General features: G+C 48.4%; 1 protein-coding gene across 1 annotated transcript in view; it reads right to left on the reverse strand.

Moving 5' to 3' along the window:
* Nucleotides 1-3,248: 3,248 nt before the first annotated feature.
* Nucleotides 3,249-21,388, reverse strand: part of LOC138285078 (glycophorin-C-like) — a 234,466-nt gene continuing 216,326 nt past the window's right edge. The window contains exon 4 of the mRNA XM_069224595.1: nucleotides 3,249-4,114. The gene's annotated coding sequence lies outside the window, so the exon portion shown is untranslated. The remainder of the gene's footprint in view (nucleotides 4,115-21,388) is intronic.

A 21,388-nucleotide genomic window follows, 5' to 3' on the forward strand; every position in this document is an offset into this window, starting at 1 on the left:
AATCCCTATAATAAAACATTACTTGCATTTGGCAATGGCACCTGTTGTACTACTGCACTTGGAGTTTGTGGTGTCAAAAGTTTCAAGCTCTGACTTACACTAGGGTCATTTACGGCATCTGTAAGTGCAACAAGTGGACTAAGGTCCATTAATGGTCTAGATCCATCAAAGATCTGCCCCATAGATGAAACTACCTGCACATGCTCTCTCACCCCCCTCCTCATGAGGCTCTGTGACATTTCACCCTGTTCTCCTGTAATCGGTTTCTTCTGCGCAAACAATGGAACCACTGGACCAACAGTAATCAGCAGCGATATTGCATCCGGTGCCGCTCTGCCACACGCACTTTGTGCAAGAGCTACTTCCATGCTCTGATTCATCATTGAAGTCACGCCTGACTGTGTCCCTGTCATTGGTGTAAACTTCGGCAAACCCTGTGGCTGTGCCTGAGGCATCAACATTGGAGTCGGCTCGATCTGTACTAACATTGGCCTCGGAACCACTTGCTCTGTAGGAACCACTAAGTTCGAGGTTGTCTCAAGAATTGGTATCTCTGGATAAATTCTCTGTACCGGTGTTGGACGCATCTGCACCTGGACTACTGAAGTAGTCACCGCATTAGGAGTACTCTGCACTACCCCTCGTACTTGTCCCTTATCTGTTTGCACTGGTCCCACGATCCCCAACACTTGGGCTGGGGCAGTTGGGGCAGTACTAGTACTCAGATCCCTCTCATGCACCAGATATGTTGGAGGTCTGTCCCTCATCATCTGAGTAATAAGATCCTCAACATCTGAATCTTCTTCTACTATGTAAGACTTTTTCTTCTTTTTACTCCCTGACAAACTCTTGTCTTTTTTTCTAGTCTCCTCTTTCCCTTCTACCTCATCTTCCCCTGTGATAGCAGTAAACAACTTAACATCTTGCAGTGTGGCCAATCTCCACCTCTTCTGTTCCCAATCCCATCTCGCTTCTGCTAGAGACTTCTCTACCTTCCTTATTCTTCTATGGAATTGTTTCTCTTGCTGCTGTCTCGCTATGAGCTCCCAAACTGCTAATGCCTCGAACTGTGCTGATGTCGGAAGAGGCTTTGTCTTTTACAACATCATCCATAACTGATGCAAAATTCTCAAATTAAACGTTCCATGCTCTGGAAACGCTAAAGTTCCCTGTTTCTCTGTAAATTTGCACCACTGCTTTAACCAAAGACATGGCGCAACACCTCGCCCCTCCATCACAATATAAGCCGGAGAATTTATTGGTGGGGTAGGCTTCCCCACTGTCACCTTAATGTATGTATCACCCTTTATGGCACTCTTAAACACTTTGAAAGACTTAGGGGGTCATTCTGACTTTGGCGGGCGGCGGAGGCCGCCCGCCAAAGTTCCCCCGACAGAATACCGCTGCCCGGTCAAAAGACCGCCGCGGTAATTCTGAGTTTCCCGCTGGGCCGGTGGGCGACCGCCAGAAGGCCGCCCGCCCGCCCAGCGGGAAACCCCCTTCCACGAGGATGCCGGCTCCGAATGGAGCCGGCGGAGTGGAAAGGGTGCGACGGGTGCAGTTGCACCCGTCGCGATTTTCAGTGTCTGCTATGCAGACACTGAAAATCTGTGTTGGGCCCTGTTAGGGGGCCCCTGCAGTGCCCATGCCAATGGCATGGGCACTGCAGGGGCCCCCAGGGGCCCCACGACACCCGTTCCCGCCAGCAAGGTTCTGGCGGTCAAAACCGCCAGAACCAGGCTGGCGGGAAGGGGGTTGGAATCCCCATGGCGGCGCTGCCTGCAGCGCCGCCATGGAGGATTCCTCAGGCCAGGGGAAAACTGGCGGAAAACCGCCAGTTTCCCTTTTCTGACCGCGGCTTTACCGCCGCGGTCAGAATTGGCCTGGATGCACTGCCAGCCTGTTGGCGGTGCATCCGCGGTCCCCGGCCCTGGCGGTCATAGACCGCCAGGGTCAGAATGACCCCCTTAATCTTTTCTATTTTTTGTGTATTCGAATCAGATCAGGAAATGACTTTTACTTCCAAGATTCCCTTCACCCATTTTCTTAACCAATTGCCTCTCACGGATGGCTGCCAATCCGCTTGCGACTCTTCTCACTAACCAACCTATCCCACCACAGCTCACTCTGACGTCACACTCACACACTGCGGCTGACAAAGTCTTGCGGCTCGTCCTCCTAATCTTTGACTCACACAAAACTGATGCAAATTATTGCGAGCACTAACCAAAAAACAATAACCAAAACAACCCTGCTGGTTTACTACAGGAAGGTACACAATCGCTTCAGAGACCTTATGGATTGTCACTGGTGGCCCTTTCGCTCATCCAGCTTTTCCTCTTTCTCAGTGTCCCACATTTGCAAGCAAAATTCAGCCCGTAAATTTTACTCTCAACTGATCAATGGGTCTGTCCTGGTGCACATAGGGCTTGCCAAATCTCAGTTGAAATTTCTCTCACTCACTTAACTTACACACCGACTTGTTGACCATGACTGATCAACCTACTAAACCAGACAGATTTCATCATATAACCAAGTGTCTCTTACACTTGTCAATATACTCCTGAGTCTTAAACCACGCAGGGTCCGTACATCACCAAAAACCACGTGGACAATTTGTGAGCACAAAGCACCACGCACATTTGAAGTTTGACAACTTCCCTACTCTCATACTGCAGAGTACGCACACTCCTACTAAACTTTACCTGGAGTACGCAGACTCCCTACCTTGCCTCACATACGTCACAATTTACCTGCGATTTGCATAAGCCTTTGCAAGGGCAACCTACCACTAAACACTATCACTAAAACGCCGAGCACATACCCAACTTTACTAACAGGATCCAGGATCTGGGAAAGTCATTTCTGGGCTTAAGGGAACATCGTCCTTGCTACAATTTCGATATCGAAAAACAAAATCCAAATCACAATAATATTGAACAATTAACCTAACTCAAACTACCACCATAACCATCGGTCACCACATAACTAGTCCTCCAAGGAAACTAACCATCAAGCTGCTACCAAAGACTGCTAGCGCGCCTGGTCCTTAATAAGTAAACTTAGAAGGGGACGCGTATAGGTCGATGAACCTTTTGATTCGCATGGAGTATCCCAGCTACAGAGTGACCAATGTTTTCAATAATCAATACACCAAGTCAATAACTGTTAAGCTAATCAATAATCAACAGTCAACTCAATATACATTTTAGCAATTTTATTTTCCTATCGATTACAGTACAAAATCATGTGATTAATTCAAAAACTTTATTTGAATCACATTAATTCATTAGTAACTCCCAGTAACATAATCTAAGCAAAAATTGAGACAGAATACATTCTAAAGCAAAAGTCAACATATGAATCGAAGGTAAATACGTCAACATGAGCAGCAGAGTTCGGCAAATCAGTCCATCAATCATTTGTTACTGTATATGATGACGTCCTTAGAATAGGAACCTTACCCAACCCAAATTAGCATTAGCATGTGGGACTTAATGCGAAACCATTTTAGAACATAAATTTGGAAAACATATAGCTAAAAAAGAAAACTATTAGCCAGCGCAGTTGATACCTAGAAAGAAAAGGCACAAAAGGTAATTCAGTCACATTGTCATAGCTACCTATCCACAGTCTGGATCAGCAACAAAGTCAGTCTTCGTCTTCAGGTCATCAATCGATCAGCATTGCACCAGGCTCTCAAAGGGTATGAGCCCAAAAACAGAATCTCAAATCTCTTCTCCCCAATATCGCATCAATTTCGGAATAGGGTCTGGAGTCTTTTCCCTCTGTCGCATCATTATATCGAAGTCACCCAGCCTATTCCCCAATTCCAAATTGGTAAATTAATCACCAGTTATGACTCTACCCAATAGTTTTAATTTTCCAAATCTACGAATTCTAATATTACACAGATCTCAGGATGTCGATTGGTTCACTGTACAATGTTCTCATCATCTGGCTCGTCAGGAATCGAAAGTGTTGCATCTTCTTCTCCAGTCAGTGTCTCCATTGTTCAAGTCCTGGGAAAGTCCACTCTGAATGCTTTAAACAGTTCTTGCTACAAATTTGATTCCATCATCTCCAGGCCGTCGGTTCACGCATAGGATTTTAGCTGAGCAGATTATATTAAAACAATAAGCAGATCATGGTCAGTTCAGCACATCAGCATTTCTACACTGAACGTTAATATTCATCTTCTACATGAGGTTTAGCACAACTAGGCCACGACTTTAGCTAAGTTAAACTCTACAATATAATGCAAAACATATGTTATATCTCTTGATTTGACATATTACTACTTATATCTCTTAATTAATAAGACATACTACTACATTTTAATATAGTTTCAATGTTCCACATATTTTTAGTCATTTTTTTAATACAATTCATGAATCTTGGTAGCCACTGTTCGAGGGCACATTTCTAAACTTGCACATTATTTTTCTTTGTTAATCATCTTTTACGTTCAAAATACATAAACATTCATTAATAACTTTCTAATTAGTATATCTGTGCTAGCACCACACAACAGGCAGCAAGCAGTGTGGACAGTAGCAGATGGGCACCTGGTGAGTTGGGGTAAGCAGAAAATGAGCAGCCAGTGGTGTGGAAGGGTTGGAGCCATACATGGGCAGTCATCATTGTGCAGGAAAGTTGCAATGTGGACAAGCGTGTGAGAGCAGGAGGAGCAGAAAGACAACACAGCAGAATATCAACCAATGTAGCCATTGACGTCATTTGGGGGTCACCAGGAGTCACTGCTCTGACCCCTGGTTTGCCCTTTGCGACCTCCGGCACTGTCTTGGCGACCCACGGCCTCGGAGGTGGCAAAATCAGCGCCAAGATCACAGATGCCACTGGTCATTTATGTCTGTTGGGGCTCCACTGTTTTCTTTCAATGTTTTTATTACACTAATAGTGAATGATGTTTCATTATTCACTGCTAGTGTAATACAAATGGAGTACAATTAGCTGGAATGTGCCCTACCCTGGCATTTGAGGTAAGTAACAAAAGTGCTTTAATGTATGTTGTGTGCATGCTTGAGGGTGAGTGTGTGTTTATGTGAGAGAGAGAGTATGTGTGTAAGTGTAAATGTGTAAGAATGCATGTGTGTGTGAAATTGAAGGTTAAAGGGCATGTGATGTCACTTCTGCTACCCCTGGCATTTTGGTGAATTGTCGTTCAGGAATGTAGCTACCACTATGAGAGAGGCTGCCAGACACTGAACTGCTGAAGAGTGGCAAAGCAGGGACAGAAAGAGGATGAACAAAGGTAGAATGGAGGGGTTACTGGGCACTCTGAACTGGTTGGATTGAATCGACAACAAGAACAGAAAACAGCTGCATGGCGGCAGCATAAGGGTCCAGACATGGGACCCTTGCTCACTGTGCCGTAATATCCAAGCTATACCTCACTGGGAGGTTTAACCCAGATCTGTGATTGGGGGTGAATGTTTGATTTGTTCTGCATTCCGTCCATGACGATGATTTCATGCTCGCTATGCCACTGGATTCAAGCTAGCCTGGATGATGAGGGGTGATACCCTAAAACCGGTCCTGAAATGCTAGTTTCCAGTTCAGGGAGGACCTGGCCTGACAGTTCCTGCTGGACTGTTCCCACAGGTAGCAAAGATAAGACTGATTTACATATGGCTGGGTCCAAATTGGAATGGCATGGTGAGCAAAAAAATGATGTATATAACCCAGATCTGTGACTCGGAACAAATGTTTTATTTATTCAGCATTCCATCCATCATCTATTATTTTTGCATTTTTTCACCCCAACCGGTAAGGGTATGCCCAGACGTGGGTCCCATGCTTGCTATGCCACCAGATTCAAGCTCGTCTGACTAATGAGGGGCAATATCCCGAAACCGGTCGTAGGATGCTTGTTTCTAGTTCAAGGAGGACCTGGGCAGGCAGTTCTGCCTGGACTGCTCCGATAGAAAGTAGGGTTAAGACTGATTTGTGTATGGCTGGGTCCAAACTAGAATGGTATGGCAAGCAAAAAAACAATGAAATTAACTGAGATCTGTGGCTGGGGGGTAATGTTTGATTTCTTCAGTATGCTATCCATCATCTGTACTTTTTGTATTTGTCGCCCCAAGTAGGATGGATATGCCCAGATGTGGGTCCCAGGCTTGCTATTCCACCAGATGCAATCTAGCGTGGCTGATGAGGGGTGTTACCCCAAAACCGGTCCCAGGATGCTTGTTTCCGGTCCAGGGAGGACCTGGCCTGGCAGTTCGGGCTGGACCCTTCCCATGGGGAAGCAGGGTTGAGATGATCTGCGTGTGGCTGGGTGCAAACTGGAATGACATGACAAGCATAAAACAATGGATTCAACACAGATCTATGACTGTACATTTGATTTCTTCAGTATTCTGTCCATCATCTGTACTTTTTGCACAAGACCCACATCTGAGCATACCCCTCCCACTTAAGGTGACACACTAAAGCAGGGGTTCACAACCTGTGGTCCTGGGACCCCTGGGGGTCCGCAAAGCCTCCTCAGGGGGTCCGCGACTGCTTAGAAATTTAAATAATATTAACAGATCATCAGCTTTCAGTAATGATTTAGTGGGGGGTCCCCGGATTCCAATAATGATTCAGTGGGGGTCCCTGGGTTGATTTAATGATAAAGTGGCGGTCCACTGAAGTCAAAAGGTTGGGAACCATTGTACTAAAGTGTAGGAAAGTACCATCTTGCCTGGCATGTTACCCCCATTTTAACTTGTGTGTATGTTTGTTTTTGCCTGTCTCACTGGGATCCTGCTAGCCAGGACCCCTAAAGTATGCTCTGTATGTGTTCCCTGTGTGGTGCCTAACTGTATCACTGAGGCTCTGCTAGCCAGAACCTCATTGCTTATGCTCCCTCTGCTTTTAAAATTGTCACTGCAGGCTAGTGACTAATTTTACCAATTCTCATTGGTACACTGGAACACACTTATAATTCCCTAGTATATGGTACCTAGGTACCCAGGGTATTGGGGTTCCAGGAGATCCCTATGGGCTGCAGCATTTATTTTGCCACCCATAGGGAGCTCAGACAATTCTTACACAGGCCTGCCACTGCAGCCTGCGTGAAATAACATCCACATTATTGTACAGCCATTTTCACTGCACCTAAGTAACTTATAAGTCACCTATATGTCTAACCCTCACCTGGGGTTAGACAAAGTTACTAAGTGTGAGGGCACCCTGGCACTAGCCAAGATGCTCCCACATCATTCAGGGCAAATGTCCCGGACTTTGTGAGTGCGCAGACACCATTACACGCATGCACCACATATAGGTCAATGCCTATATGTAGCGTCGCAATGGTAACTTCGAACATGGCCATCTAACATGTCTAGGATAATGGAATTGTCACCCCAATACCATTCTGGTATTGGGGGGACAATTCCATGCATCCCTGTGTCTCCAGCATTGAGCCCGGATACTGCCAAACTAACTTTCCGGGGTTTTCTCTGCAGCTACCGCTGCTGCCAACCCTCAGACAGGTTTCTGCCCCCCTGGGGCCTGGGCAGCCCAGTCCCAAGAAGGAAGAACAAAGGATTTCCTCTGAGAGAGGGTGTAACACCCTCTCCCTTTGGAAATAGGTGTGAAGGGCCTGGGAGGAGCAGCCTCTCCTGGCCTCTGGAAATGCTTTGAAGGGCACAGGTGGTGCCCTCCTTGCATAAGCCAGTCTACACCGGTTCAGGGATCCCCCCAGCCCTGTTCTGGCACGAAACTGGACAAAGGAAAGGAGAGTGACCACTCCCCTGACCAGCACCTCCCGAGGGGAGGTGCCCAGAGCTCCTCCAGTGTGTCCCAGACCTCTGCCATCTTGGATGCAGAGGTGTGAGGGCACAGTGGACACCTCTGAGTGGCCAGTGCCAGCAGGTGACGTCAGAGACCCCTCCTGATAGGTGCTTACCTCTCTCTGTAGCCAATCCTCCTCCGAGGGCTATTTAGTGGGTTTCTCTTCAGATTCTAAATGCAAGAGCTCACCAGAGTTCCTCCGCATTTCTCTCTTCGACTTCTGCCAAGGATCGACCACTGACTGCTCCAAGACGCCTGCATAACTGCAACAAAGTAGCAAGAAGACTACCAGCGACATTGTGGTGCCTCATCCTGCCAGCTTTCTCGACTGCTTCCTGGTGGTGCATGCTCTGAGGGCTGTCTGCCTTCACCCTGCACTGGAAATCACAAAGAAATCTCCTGTGGGTTGACGGAGTCTTTCCCCTGCTACCGCAGGCACCAAACGTCTGCTTCACCAGTCCTCTGGGTCCCCTCTCATCTCGAAGAGCGTGGTCCCTGGAACACAGGAGCTGGATCCAAGTGACCCCCACAGTCCAGTGGTCCTTATTTCCAATTAGTTTGGTGGAGGTAAGTCCTTGCCTCCCCCGGTAGACAGTTATCCTGTGTACTGTGTGAACTGCAGCTGCTAGGGCTTCTGTGCACTCTTGCAAGGATTCCTTCATGCACAGCCTAGCCCAGGTCCCCAGCACTCCGTCCTGCATTGCCCAACTCGCTGAGTTGACCTCCGGCTTCGTGGGACCCTTCTTTTGTGTTGCTGAGTTGACCGTCGTGTTCAGCTTTCTTGAACGCCTGTTCAAGTGCTTCTGCTGGTGCTGCCTGCTTCTGCGTGGGCTCCCTGTGTTGCTGGGCGCCCCCTCTGTCTCCTCTTCCAAGTGGCGACCTCCTGGTCCTTCCTGGGCCCTGGCAGCACCCCAAATCCTTAACCGCGACTCTTGCAGCTATCAAGACTTTTTTACGGTCTTTCTGCATGGAAACAACTCTGCAGCCTCCAGCACGCTGTGGGACATCTTCTGACCAAAAGAAAAGTTCCTGGCACCTTCCGTTGTTGCAGAATCTTTGGCTTCTTCCACCCAGAGGCAGCCCTTTTGCACCTTCATCTGGGATTTAGTGGGCTCCTGCCCCCCCTGGACACTTGCGTGACTCTTGGACTTGGTCTTCTTCCTTTACAGGTCCTCAGGTCCAGGAATCCGTCTTCAGTGCTTTGCAGTCAGTTGTTGTCCTTGCAGAACCCCTTATCACGACTTTACTGTCTTTCTGGGGTAGTAGGGTAACTTTACTCCTACTTTTCAGGGTCTTGGGGTAAGGTATCTTGGACACCCTTAGAGTTTTCTTACACTCCCAGCGACCCTCTACACACTACACTAGGCCTGGGGTCCATTTGTGGTTCGCATTCCACTTTTGGAGTATATGGTTTGTGTTGCCCCTAGGCCTATTTTCTCCTATTGCATTCTATTGTGTTCTACAGTGTTTGCACTACTTTTCTAACTGTTTTACTTACCTGATTTGGTTTGTGTGTGTATATTTTGTGTATATTACTTACCTCCTAAGGGAGTGTATCCTCTGAGATACTTTTGGCATATTGTCACTAAAATAAAGTACCTTTATTTTTAGTAACTCTGAATATTGTGTTTTCTTGTGATATAGTACTAAGTGATATAAGTGGTATAGTAGGAGCTTTGCATGTCTCCTAGTTCAGCCTAAGCTGCTTTGTTATAGCTACCTCTATCAGCCTAAGCTGCTAGAACACCTCTAATCTACTAATAAGGGATAACTGGACCTGGCACAAGGTGTAAGTACCACTTGGTACCCACTATAAGCCAGGCCAGCCTCCTACATTGGTGGTGCAACGGTGGGATAAGTACTTGTAACTGCTTTACCACTTTGTCATTGGTGTTTTTCATAGGAAAAACATATACCAAATACTTCAAGATATACACATTGAACTAAACAGTCTAACTTTCCTTCTCTAAAACTTTCTACAAAGTTTTCAAAAGTTCTTTTTCTCTCTTCTTTTAAAAGTTCCAAAAACTTTTTCTCCCTCTGTCCTAAACCTTTTCTACCATGTCTGCTGTAGAGCTTACTCCCACAGTTGTTCAGGCAACATATGACAGTTTAAACTTTAAAAGAAAGAGGTTTAAGATTTGGCAAGAATCCTACCAAAGACTTTCTCTTTAGCCTTCTCCTAGAAAATGACCAGAACCAGTCTGGCCCTTCCCAGGATCAGGAGGTAGAAGAGGAGGGGAACCCAGACAGACTCAGAGGAGTCCCCTGAGGATGCTGGGGAGGGTTCTTCCAAAGACCTGCCAGCTAGCAGGCCACCTAGTGACACTGGTAGTAGGAGGGGGTCGCACATTAGTAGGGCACCTTTCACTCCTAAGGGCCAGGTTACTAGAGTCCAGCCAGTTAGGGACAGGTCTCTCTCTGCCAATTCCCATATTTCTTCTGTGTCTCACAATTCCCAAGCCTCCCACCCTGAGGATAACTTAATGGAAAGGGAACTCAGAAAGCTGAGGTTGGAAGAAGCCAGGCTGAAGCTTAAACAGCAGCAGCTGGCCTTAGACAGGAAATCTCTGGATGTAGCGAGGGAAAGGCAGAGATTGGGGTTAGTTCCCCATGGTGGCAGCAGCAGTGTTTTTGATAGCATTCCTGTTAGAGAGCAAGATTCCAGAAACCTGCATAAGATAGTCCCCACCCTTACAAGGAGGGGGATGACATTAATAAGTGGTTTGCTGCACTTGAGAGGGCCTGTATGGTACAGTTGGTCCCTCAAAGGCAGTGGGCTGCTATCTTGTGGCTATCTTTCACTGGTAAGGGTAGGGATAGGCTCCTTACTGTCAGAGAAAGTGATGCTAATAACTACAAAGTTTTGAAGGATGCACTCTTAGATGGATTTGGCTTAACCACTGAACAATACAGGATTAAGTTCAGCGACACCAGAAAGGAGTCCTCTCAAGACTGGACAGACTTTGTAGACTGTTCAGTGAAGGCTTTGGAGGGTTGGTTACATGGCAGTAAGGTGACTGACTATGAAAGCTTGTATAATCTAATCCTGAGAGAGCATATTTTGAACAATTGTGTGTCTGATTTGTTGCACCCGTATTTGGTAGACTCAGATCTGACCTCTCCCCAAGCATTGGGAAAGAAGGCAGACAAATGGGTCAGAGCACGAGTGAACAGAAAAGTTCATACAGGGGGTGACAAGGATGGCAAGAAGCAGGATGGTAAGTCGTCTGACAAGGGTGGGGACAAAGATAAAAAACATTCTGAGCCATCAGGCCCACAAAAATCCTCTGGGGGTGGTGGGTCCAAATCCTCTTCTAACAATCAGAAAAGGCCTTAATGTTATTTATGTAAAGTAAAAGGCCATTGGGCAAGTGATTCCACTTGTCCAAAGAAAAACACCAAACCTCCCACCACCACAACCCCAACTGCAACCTCTAGTGCCTCTAGTAAAAACAGTGGTGGTGGGAAGTCTACTACAAATAGCCAATCCAAGGGTGTAGCTGGGCTCACTATTGGCCGTGTAGTTGGGGTTGGTCCTGTCAGGGAGACCACAGAGGCTGTTTTAATCTCTGATGGGTGGCATTGACTTTGCCACCTTGGTTGCTTGTCCCCTTAATTTGGGTAAGTACAAGCAACTACCCCTAATCAACGGTGTTGAGGTTGAGGCCTACAGGGACACAGGAGCCAATGTAACTATGGTTATAGAGAAACTGGTTCACCCTGATCAACACCTACTTGTTCAGCAGTACCAAGTGACTGATGCTCACAAGAACACACTTAGCCACCCCATGGCTGTTGTGAATCTCAACTGGGGGGTAGGGGGGTTACTGGTCCAAAGAAAGTTGTGGTAGCCACTGAATTACCGGTAGATTGCTTACTAGGCAATGATTTGGAGACATCAGCTTGGGCTGAAATGGAGTTGGATGCTCATGCAGCAATGCTGGGCATTCCTGGGCATATTTTTGCTTTAACCAGGGCTGAGGCCAAAAAGCAAAAATGTCAGGGAAACGTGGATCCTGGAACAATGGGCCAAGTGCTCCCAAAAGCTAGGGGTAGGAAGGGTAAATCCTTGCCCACTATCCCTCCCTCTCCAGAAGATTCCCCTTTGTATACAGAGTCAAGGGATCCTAAACCTGGAGCTGCCAGGAGGTTGGTCATCCCCCTGCAATACAGAGAGTTTCTTCTTACCTTGGCACATGACATTCCCTTGGCTGGGCATTTGGGCCAAAGTAAAACTTGGGACAGGCTTGTTCCCCTGTTTCACTGTCCTCATATGTCAGAGGACACAAAAGAGTTTTGTTAGTCTTGTGTGACCTGCGAAGCAAGTGGCAAGACTGGTGGCACTCCAAAGGCCCCCTTAATTCCACTTCCTGTGGTTGGGGTGCCCTTTGAAAGGGTAGGGGTTGACCCCCTTGACCCTCAAACAGCTTCAGGCAATAGGTTTATCCTGGTGGTAGTGGACCATGGCACTAGGTACTCTGAAGCCATCCCCTTGAGGACCACTACAGCTCCTGCAGTGGCAAAGGCCCTCCTGGGAATCTTTTCCAGAGTGGGCTTCCCTAAGGAAGTGGTGTCAGACAGAGGTAGTAACTTCATGTCTGCATACCTCAAGGCAATGTGGAAGGAGTGTGGTGTAACTTACAAGTTCACTACCCCTTATCATCCACAAACAAATGGTCTGGTTGAGAGGTTTAATAAAACTCTCAAAGGTATGATACTGGGACTCCCGGAAAAAGTCAGAAGGAGATGGGATGTCCTGTTACCTTGCCTCCTTTTTGCTTACAGGGAAGTACCCCAGAAAGGAGTGGGCTTTAGCCCCTTTGAATTCCTCTTCGGGCACCCTGTGAGAGGTCCCCTTGCTCTTGTTAAGGAGGGTTGGGAAAAACCTTTAAAAGCTCCTAAACTGGACATTGTGGATTATGTACTTGGCCTAAGATCAAGAATGGCTGAGTACATACAAAAGGCCAGTAAAAACCTTCAGGCCAGCCAGGAGCTGCAAAAGCAATGGCATGACCAGAAGGCTGTCCTGACTCAGTACCAACCAGGACAGAAGGTGTGGGTATTGGAGCCTGTGGCCCCAAGAGCACTCCAGGACAAATGGAGTGGACCCCATCTAATTGTTGAGAAAAAGTGTGAGGTTACCTATTTGGTAGACCTTGGACCTGCCAGGAGTCCCCTTAGGGTGCTCCATGTCAACCGCCTGAAACCCTACTATGACAGGGCTGATCTCACCCTGCTCATGGCAACTGATGAGGGACAGGAAGAAGAGAGTGACCCTCTCCCTGATCTCTTCTCCACCACTGAAGCTGATGGCTTAGTGGAGGGAGTAGTACTTGCAGATTGTCTTACTGCTGAGCAGAAAGATAACTGTATAAATCTTTTAAGTCAGTTTTCTGACCGCTTCTCACTGATACCGGGTACCACTACTTGGTGTGAGCATACAATCAATACTGGAGACAGTTTACCTATCAAAAGTAAGATTTATAGTCAGCCTGACCATGTCAGGGACTGCATTAAACAAGAGGTTCAGAAAATGTTAGACTTAGGAGTGATTGAGCCCTCAGGAAGCCCCTGGGCTAGCCCCGTTGTGCTTGTCCCAAAACCTCACACTAAAGATGGAAAAAGAGAGATGAGGTTTTGTGTTGACTATAGAGGGCTCAACCAAGTAACCAAGACAGATGCTCACCCTATACCCAGGGCGGATGAGCTCATAGATACACTGGCTTCTGCCAAGTATCTAAGCACTTTTGATCTAACTGCAGGGTATTGGTAGATTAGGTTAGCAGAAGATGCAAAAGCAAAGACTGCATTTCCAACCATTGGAGGGCACTATCAATTTACTGTAATGCCCTTTGGTCTGAAAAATGCACCTGCCACTTTTCAAAGGTTGGTGAACACAGTCCTGCAAGGGTTGGAAGCTTTTAGTGCAGCATATCTAGGTGTTATAGCTGTCTTTAGCTCCACCTGGGATGATCACCTGGTCCACCTGTGGAAAGTTTTGGAGGCCCTGCAAAAGGCAGGCCTCACTATCAAGGCATCAAAGTGCCAGAAAGGGCAGGGGAAAGTGGTTTATCTGGGCCACCTGATAGGTGGGGAACAGATTGCACCACTGGAGGGGAAGATCCAAACCATTATGGAATGGACCCCCCCCCCACAACTCAAACCCAGGTGAGAGCCTTCTTAGGCCTCACATGGTACTATAGGAGATTCATCAAGAATGATGGCTCCATTGCAGCCCCTCTTAATGATCTCACTGGCAAAAAGATGCCTAAAAAGGCATTGTGGACAGCTAGCTGTCAAAAAGCTTTTGACAAGCTCAAACAGCCATGTGCTCTGCACCTGTCCTAAAACAACGACCCCAACACCACCACCCTGCTCGACAACCTCGGCCTCAAACAACTGGTGAACACCGCCACCCACGTCGCCGGACACACCCTTGACCCCATCTTCTCCGCCAGCAAACACGTCTTCTTCAGCCACGCCTCCGCCGTACACTGGACCGACCACAGCTGCGTCCACTTCACATTCCGACGCGAGACCCGCCACCTCCGCACCCAACCCATCCCTCGTCGACAGTGGAACAAGATCCCCGAAGAGCAACTCTTCTCCGCACTCGCCGCCAACCAACCCACCCTCACCACCGACCCCAACGACGCAGCCCTCAACCTCACAAACTGGATCTCCAACTGCGCAGACATCCTTGCTCCCCTCAAACGCACCCATCGACAGACCAACACCAAAAAACCTCTCTGGTTCTCTGACACCCTCAAAGAATCAGAGAAAACTTGTCGCGCCCTTGAGAAAGCCTGGCGCAAGGACCGCACCGCTGACAACATGACCGCCCTCAAGAACGCTACCCGCGAACACCACCACCTGATCCGCGCTGCCAAAAGGAACTTTTTCACCGATAGACTGGACAAAAACAGACACAACAGCAGAGAACTCTTCAGCATCGTCAAGGAGTTCTCCAACCCCAGCGGCAACGCCAACGCCGTCACGCCCTCACAGGATCTGTGCGAATCCCTCGCCACTTTCTTCCATCGCAAGATTAGCGACCTCCACGACAGCTTCGGACACCAGACCCAACCATACACCACCGAACCGGCATCCACGGCCATCACCCTCAACAACTGGTCCCACATCAACACGGAAGAAACCAAATCCATCATGAACTCTATCCACTCCGGCGCCCCTTCGGACCCCTGCCCGCACTTCATCTTTAACAAAGCCGACGACATCATCGCCCCGCACCTCCAGACCGTCATCAACTCTTCTTTTTCTTCTGCTACCTTCCCCGAATGCTGGAAACACGCCGAAGTCAACGCCCTACTAAAGAAACCTACGGCTGACCCGAGCGACCTAAAAAACTTCCGCCCCATCTCTCTTCTGCCTTTCCCAGCCAAAGTAATAGAGAAGACCGTCAACAAACAGCTGACCACCTTCCTGGAAGACAACAACCTGCTCGACCCCTCACAAACCGGATTCCGAACCAACCACAGCACTGAAACCGCCCTCATCTCAGTCACTGACGACATCAGAACCCTGATGGACAACGGTGAAACAGTCGCCCTCATTCTGCTCGACCTCTCGGCTGCCTTTGACGCCGTCTGTCACCGCACCCTAATCACCCGCCTCCGCTCCACCGGGATCCAAGGCCAGGCCCTGGACTGGATCGCCTCCTTCCTCTCAAACCGTTCCCAAAGAGTTTACCTCCCTCCGTTTCGCTCAGAACCCACCGAGATCATCTGCGGCGTACCCCAAGGCTCATCACTCAGCCCGACACTCTTCAATGTCTACATGAGCCCCCTCGCCAACATCGTACGCAAGCACGACATCATCATCACCTCCTACGCCGACGACACCCAACTTATACTCTCCCTCACCAAGGACCCTGCCAGCGCCAAGACCAACCTACAAGAGGGTATGAAGGACGTCGCAGATTGGATGAGGCTCAGCCGCCTAAAGCTGAACTCTGAAAAAACGGAAGTCCTCATCCTCGGCAACACCCCGTCCGCCTGGGACGACTCCTGTTGGCCCACGGCCCTCGGCACCGCACCGACCCCCACAGACCACGCCCGCAACCTCGGCTTCATCTTGGACCCTCTTCTCACCATGACCAAGCAAGTCAACGCCGTGTCCTCCGCCTGCTTCCTCACCCTCCGCATGCTCCGCAAGATCTTCCGCTGGATCCCCGCCGACACCAGAAAAACCGTGACCCACGCCCTCGTCACGAGCCGCCTGGACTACGGCAACACCCTCTACGCCGGGACCACAGCCAAACTCCAAAATCGCCTGCAACGCATTCAAAACGCCTCGGCCCGCCTCATCCTCGACATACCCCGCAGCAGCCACATCTCCGCACACCTGAGACACCTGCATTGGCTCCCAGTCAGCAAAAGGATCACCTTCCGACTTCTCACCCACGCACACAAAGCCCTCCATGACAAGGGACCGGAATACCTCAAAAGACGCCTCAGCTTCTACGTCCCCACCCGCCTCCTCCGGCCTCGCACTCGCTGCTGTCCCTCGCATCTGCCGCTCCACGGCGGGTGGGAGATCTTTCTCCTTCCTGGCGGCCAAGACCTGGAACTCCCTCCCCACCAGCCTCAGGACCACCCAGGACCACTCCGCTTTCCGGAGACTCCTAAAGACCTGGCTGTTCGAACAGCGATAACCCCCCCTTTTTCCCCTAGCGCCTTGAGACCCGCACGGGTGAGTAGCGCGCTTTATAAATGTTAATGATTTGATTTGATTTGATTTGATAAAAAGCCCTTGCTACTCCAAAACAATTCATAGTCCAGACGGATGCTTCTGAATTAGGGGTTGGGTCAGTGCTATCACAGCTGAATACTGAGGGCCAGGATCAACCTGTTGCTTTTATCAGCGGAAGGTTGACCCCTAGAGAAAAGCGTTGGTCTGCCATAGACAGGGAGGCCTTTGCTGTGGTCTGGGCACTGAAAAAGTTGAGATCATTCCTGTTTGGTACTCACTTTATTGTTCAGGCAGACCACAAACCTCTACTTTGGCTGAAACAAATGAAAGGTGAAAAACCTAAATTGTTGAGGTGGTCCATATCCATACAGGGAATGGACTATACAGTGGAACATAGACCTGGGAGTACCCACTCCAATGCAGATGGACTCTCCAGATATTTCCACTCAGACTAATGAAGAGTCATCTGTGCAAGGTTAGCCTTATTGTCCCTCTTTTTGGGGGGAGGGGTGTGTAGGAAAGTACTATCTTGCCTGGCATGTTACCCCCATTTTTACTTGTGTGTATGTTTGTTTTTGCTTGTGTCACTGGGATCCTGTTAGCCAGGCCCCCAGTGCTCATAAAGTATGCCCTGTATGTGTTCCCTGTGTGGTGCCTAACTGTATCACTGAGGCTCTGCTAACCAGAACCTCAGTGCTTATGCTCCCTCTGCTTTTAAAATTGTCACTGCAGGCTAGTGACTAATTTGACCAATTCTCATTGCACACTAGAACACCATTATAATTCCCTAGTATATGGTAACTAGGTACCCAGGGTATTGGAGTTCCAGGAGATCCCTATGGGCTGCTGCATTTCTTTTGCCACCCATAGGGAGCTCAGACAATTCTTACACAGGCCTGCCACTGCAGCCTGCATGAAATAACGTCCACATTATTTCACAGCTATTTTCACTGCACTTAAGTAACTTATAAGTCACCTATATGTCTAAACCTCACCTCGTGAAGGTTAGGTGCAAAGTTACTAATTGTGAGGGCACCCTGGCACTAGCCAAGATGCTCCCACATCGTTCAGGGCAAATTCCCCGGACTTTGTGAATGCGGGACACCATTACACGCGTGCACTACACATAGGTCAATACCTATATGTAGCGTCACAATGGTAATTCCGAACATGGCCATGTAACATGTCTAGGATCATGGAATTGTCACCTCAATACCATTCTGGTATTGGGGGGGGCAATTCCATGCATCCCTGGGTCTCCAGCATAGAGCCCGGGTACTGCCAAACTAACTTTCTGGGGTTTTCTCTGCAGCTACCGCTGCTGCCAGCCCTCAGACAGGTTTCTGCCCCCTTGGGCAGCCCAGTCCAAGGAAGGCAGAACAAAGGGTTTCCTCTGAGAGAGGGTGTTACACCCTCTCCCTTTGGAAATAGGTGTGAAGGGCCTGGGAGGAGTAGCCTCTCCTGGCCTCTGGAAATGCTTTGAAGGGCACAGATGGTGCCCTCCTTGCATAAGCCAGTCTACACGGCTTCAGGGATCCCCCGAGCCCTGCTTTGGCATGAAACTGGACAAAGGAAAGGGGAGTGACCACACCCCTGACCAGCACCTCCCAAGGGGAGGTGCCCAGAGCTCCTCCAGTGTGTCCCAGACCTCTGCCATCTTGAAAACAGAGGTGTTGGGGGCACACTGGACTGCTCTGAGTGGCCAGTGCCAGCAGGTGACGTCAGAGACCCCCTCTGATAGGTGCTTACCTCTCTTGGTAGCCAATCCTCCTTTCTTGGTAGCCATACCTCCTTTTCTGGCTATTTAGGGTCTCTCCTCTGGGGAATTCTTCAGATAAGGAATGCAAGAGCCCACCAGAGTTCCTCTGCACTTCCCTATTCGACTTCTGCCAAGGATCGACCGCTGACTGCTCTAGGACGCCTGCAAAACCGCAACAAAGAAGCAAGATGACTATCAGCAACATTGTAGCGCCTCATCCTGCTGTCTTTCTCGACTGTTTCTTGGTGGTGCATGCTCTGGGGGTCATCTGCCTTCACCCTGCACTGGAAGCCAAGAAGAGATCTCCTGTGGGTCGATGGAATCTTCCCCCTGCTACGCAGGCACCAAAAGACTGCATCACAGGTCCTCTGGGACCCCTCTCATCCTGACGAGCATGGTCCCTGGAACACAGGAACTCTATCCAAGTGGCTCCCACAGTCCAGTGATCCTTCAGTCCAAGTTTGGTGGAGGTAAGTCCTTGCCTCCCCACGCTAGGCTGCAAACCTGTGTACTGCGTGATTTGCAGCTGCTCCGGCTCCTGTGCACTCTTCCAGGATTTCCTTTGTGCACAGCCTAGCCTGGGTCCCCAGCACTCCGTCCTGCAGTGCTCAACCCTCTGAGTTGGCCTCCGACGTCGTGGGACCCTCCTTTGTGATTCTGAGCCAGCTCCGGTTCAGAAATCTTTTAAGTGCCTGTTTGGGCACTTCTGCGGGTGCTGCCTGCTTCTGTCAGAGCTCTCTGAGTTGTTGAGCACCCCCTCTGTCTCCTCCTCTAAAGGGCAACATCCCGGTCCTTCCTGGTCCCCAGCAGCACCCAAAAACCTCTACCGCAAACCTTGCAGCTATCAAGGCTTGTTTGCGGTATTTCTGTGTGGGAACACTTCTGCAACCTCCAGCACGCCATTGGACATCTTCCATCCAAAGGAGAAGTTCCTAGCTCTCTTCGTTGTTACAGAATCCCAAGCTTCATCCATCCAGAGGCAGCTTCCTTGCACCTTCATCCTGGGTTTCCTGGGCTCCTGCCCCCCTTCGCGACTCTTGGACTTGGTCCTCTTGCCTTGCAGGTCCTCAGGTCTAGGAATCCGTCTTCAGTGCTTTGATGGTGTTTGTGATCCTTGCAGAATCCCCCTATCACGACTATTGTGTCCTTTTGGGGTAGTAGGTGTACTTTACTCCTAGTTTTCAGGGTCTGGGGGTGGGGTATCTTGGACACCCGGACTGTCTTCTTACAGTCCCAGCGACCCTCTACAAGCTCCCATAGGTCTGGGGTCCATTCGTGATTCGCATTCCACTTTTGGAGTATATGGTTTGTGTTGCCCCTAGACCTGTTTGCCTATTGCATCCTATTGTAATTCTACACTGTTTGCATTACTTTTCTGACTCTTACTTACCTGTTGTGGGTTTGTGTACATATAACTTGTGTATATTACTTACCTTCTTACTGAGGGTACTCACTGAGATACTTGTAGCATATTGTCATAAAAATAAAGTACCTTTATTTTTAGTAACTCTCAATATTGTGTTTTCTTATGATATTGTGCTATATGATATAAGCGGTATAGTAGGAGCTTTGCATGTCTCCTAGTTCAGCCTAAGCTGCTTGCCATAGCTACCTTCTATCAGCCTCAGCTGCTAGAAACACCTCTATTCTACTAATAAGGGATAACTGGACCTGGCACAGGGTGTAAGTACCACAAGGTACCCAGTATAAGCCAGGCCGGCCTCCTACACTCCCCTCAGATTCCAGAACTCTGCAGCACCGAAATGAGAGGGAAATGTGTGTTTTTTTGGGCAAACTTTTGAGGTTTGCAAAGGATTCTGGATAACAGAACCTGATGAGAGCCCCACAAGTCACCCCATCCTGTATTTCCCTAGGAGTCTAGTTTTGAAAAATGTACAGGTTTGGTAGGTTTCCCAAAGTGCCGGCTGAGGTTCAGTCCAAAATCCACAGCTAGGCACTTTCCAAAAAGCATGTCAGTTTTCAGTGGAAAAAATGTATGTGTCCATGTTGCGTTTTGGGGCTTTTCCTGTCGCTGGCACTTGGCCTACCCACACAAGTGAAGTACCATTTTTAGTGGGAGACTTAGGAGAACAAAGAATAGAAGAGAGCGTGTCATTACCAATTGTCTTTCTCTACATTTTTGCCTTCCAAATGTAAGACAGTGTGTAAGAAAGAAGTAATTTTGAAAAATGCCCTGTAATTCACATGCTAGTATGGGGACCCCCGAATTCAGAGATGTGCAAATAACCACCGCTTCTAAACTCCTTATCTTGTGCCCATTTTGGAAATACTGAGGTTTCCTTGATAGCTATTTTCACTCCTTATATTTTACCAAATGAATTGCTGTATACCTGGTATACAGTGAAAACCCATTGCAAGGTGCAGCTTATTTATTGGCTCTGGGTACCTTAGGTTCTTGATGAACCTACAAACACTGTGTATACCCACAACCAGAAGGGTCCAGCAGACATAACGATATATTGCTCTCAAATATCTGCCATAGATGGGAAAAGTTACAGAAGAAAACGTAGACAGAAATGGCTGGTTTTTTTTTCCAACTCAATTTGTTTTATTTCAACTCCTACTTTCTGTAGGAAACCCTTGAAGGATCTACACAAATGACCCCTTGCTGAATTCACAATTTTGTCTACGTTTCAGAAACGTTTAGCTATCTGGGATCCACCATTTATTTCACACCCATTTCTGTCACTAACTGGAAGGAGGCTGAAAGCACAAAAAATAGTAAAAATGGGGTATGTCCCAGTAAAATGCCAAAACTGCGTTGAAAGATTTGTTTTTCTGACTAAAGTCCGCCTGTTCCTGAAGGCTGGAAAGATGATGATTTTAGTACCGCAAACCCTTTGTTGCTGCCATGTGCAGCAAAAAATCCAAGTGCTTTCTTCTGCAACACTTTTTTCACATTTTTCCCAAAAATCCCAAATTGTAGCTGTATTTTGGCTAACTTCATGGTCTCCTCCACGGGAACCCACAAACTCAGGGTACCTTTAGGATCCCCAGGATGTTAGAAAAAAAGGACGCAGATTTGGCGTGGATAGTTTATGTGGACTGAATGCTATGAGGGCCTAAACACAATCTACCCCAAAATGC

This window comes from Pleurodeles waltl, chromosome 3_1 (genome assembly GCF_031143425.1).
Source record: "Pleurodeles waltl isolate 20211129_DDA chromosome 3_1, aPleWal1.hap1.20221129, whole genome shotgun sequence".
Classification (NCBI taxonomy): Eukaryota; Metazoa; Chordata; class Amphibia; order Caudata; family Salamandridae; genus Pleurodeles; species Pleurodeles waltl.